At 33.5% G+C, this 2,500-nt stretch overlaps 1 protein-coding gene across 1 annotated transcript in view; it reads left to right on the top strand.

The window, feature by feature from the left end:
* si:ch1073-220m6.1 overlaps nucleotides 1–468 on the top strand; it is a 30,267-nt gene extending 29,799 nt beyond the window's left edge. Inside the window, exon 8 of the mRNA XM_005168805.6 lies at nucleotides 1–468. This exon is cut by the window's left edge and continues 1,268 nt beyond it. The gene's annotated coding sequence lies outside the window, so the exon portion shown is untranslated.
* Nucleotides 469–2,500: the final 2,032 nt, after the last annotated feature.

Below are 2,500 nucleotides of genomic sequence, written 5' to 3'. Positions count from 1 at the left end.
CCCTTATGAACTGTTTGCAACCACTTACCTTAAGAAACTTGAGTGAATCCAATGAAAATATTTTGATGGCAGTGCTGTACACCCAATGCTCTCATTCCAGTTTGTAGCTTTTTGATTTAATGGCTACTTCATATGAATTTCTACACTCTTATTAATACATTTTAGAATGATTTGCTCGTTTCTCAATGACGGTTAGGGGCGGGGTTTGGTTTGGTGATACGCCTACTTTTAAAAATCATTAATTTCTGTACGACTAAACTACCACTAAATTAGCCACAAAACTGACAAAATGAGCTTTGTAAACCCCATACTGACAACTTATTGTGCTGTGAATGTTTTTTTTTTCTCATAATGAATCTTCCTTCGTTATAAAAACTGAGATCTCTTTTATCCATGAATGCTGTTATTGTAATGTAACGTTAATAGATTAGTTTTATTTTTGTAAAATAAAGACATTATTTTTGCTTGCTTGTTGTTTGTGTCACTTGATTTGTCTTCATTTAAAGGAGACCTATCATGCTCCATGTTTTTTTTTTTTTTTTTTTACAAAGTATAAAACAAGTTACTGATATCCCTAGAGTACGCATAAATTTAGAGTGTGTAAAAATCTTTCTAGAAAGACCTACCACGAGCTCTGCGCCTCTGTATTATTTATGTTTGTTGTAGCATCGTGTTTAACTGTAAATGCAGAGCGCTGGTTGAATATTCCACACACATGTAGGATAATGTAGGAAACTGGCTTTAGCAGGTTTTGGATTTTTGAATCTGCATGCTTTAAAGCAGTGGTTTTCCTACGTTTTTTATTTTTTTTGTCTGAGACCCCCTTTTCCCCTGGAAAATATTGTAAGGCCCGCTCCACATTGATTGATATTATAGCTCATAAGTTTGCAGTAGGTATGACAAATTTGTTTTGTTTTCAAACAAACAGTGTTTATTACTATATCTACATACAGTTGAGGTCAGAATTATTAGCCCCCCTTTGAATTTCTCTTTTAAATATTTCCAAAATGATGTTTAACAGAGCAAGGAAATTTTCACAGTATGTCTGATAATATTTTTTCTTCTGGCGAAAGTCTTATTTGTTTTATTTTGGCAAGAATGAAAGCAGTTTTTTATTTTTTAAACACCATTTTAAGGTCTAAATTTAAGCTATTTATTTTCCAATAGTCTACAGAACAAACCATCATTATACAATAACTTGCCTAATCACCTTAACCTGCCTAGTTAACCTAATTAACCTAGTTAAGTCACTTTAAGCTGTATAGAAGTGTCTTAAAAAATATCTAGTCAAATATTATTTACTGTCATCATGGCAAAGATAAAATAAATCAGTTATCAGAGATGAGATATTAAAACTATTATGATTAGAAATGTGTTGAAGAAATATTTCCTCCGTTAAACAGAAAACAATAAACAGGGGGGCTAATAATTTTGACTATGTTCATGTACAATATTAGCCTAATGCAAAATATAAAAGCAAAACATTAGTAGGCCATTTGTATTTGGTACACCTTGCAGTATTTAGAATGAGTTGTCTGCAAATGCCTTATTAATTTGGACGGCCTCATGCATTCGTTAGCAAGAACATTGGTGCAGATAATGCACTGTGGCTGTGTCAGGGACTCTTTGCTTCTAGAAAATGGAATAAAACCATAGTTCAGGTAACTGTCTTGGTATTTCCTGCATTTTGTGTTTCCGGTATTGCTAGCAATGTGACCTGTTTGGAGCTTCTTCACCTCTTTTCAAAAGAGGGCGGAGCTACAAATGCCTGTGTGTCAGCATAGTGGCAGATTCAAAAAACAAGATTAACATCCTATCTAGGAAGAGATGGTCACTAGTGGGCGGGGCTTTCACACTTTGATGACATCATAGAAAGGGAGAATGTCAATCAAAGCGTTTCTGCAGACTGTTTATATCAAGAGTGATTATAAACAAATAGATTTCATTAACTTTTGCCATTAGAGGCTGGCTATATTCACAGACTGTTGCCTCACAACTGTGTTTAAACCCCTTACAAATGAGATTTTTGCATGATAGGTACCCTTCAAGTCATAATGAGAATACAATGAACTGATATATACAGTATACTGGTAAAAAGGTTTCATGAAATTACAGTGTAGCCAACTTTAGCAGAAGAAGATGTGGTTTTTACAGTCAGAACACAAATGTTCATAACCCCAGGTGCTCAACAAGCTTTCATAAAATGTCATAGTGAAAACTCTGAATGTATTATGTAGGTTATGTGAAATGGTTAGACATGCACATCTCACTGAGTCAATTCTGAGACTATGATTCATTTAAGAATGTGTGTAAACTCTTATGCAGTTAAAAATCCTGTTTTTACAACTGCAGAATGTTGGAGAGATAGTTTCAATCCGTTTTAAATCTCTGTAACTGAATAGACCAACACAAATCACGAATGATTTAAAGGAGTTATTATTATTATCATTATTAAATGAATAAAATTAACTTAAAGCATCGGAGTTAACACAACATAGTT

Source organism: Danio rerio, chromosome 7 (genome assembly GCF_049306965.1).
Source record: "Danio rerio strain Tuebingen ecotype United States chromosome 7, GRCz12tu, whole genome shotgun sequence".
In the NCBI taxonomy this organism is placed as follows: Eukaryota; Metazoa; Chordata; class Actinopteri; order Cypriniformes; family Danionidae; genus Danio; species Danio rerio.
Note: the sequence above shows the minus strand (reverse complement) of the source record. Positions and strands in the feature narration are given on the sequence as shown.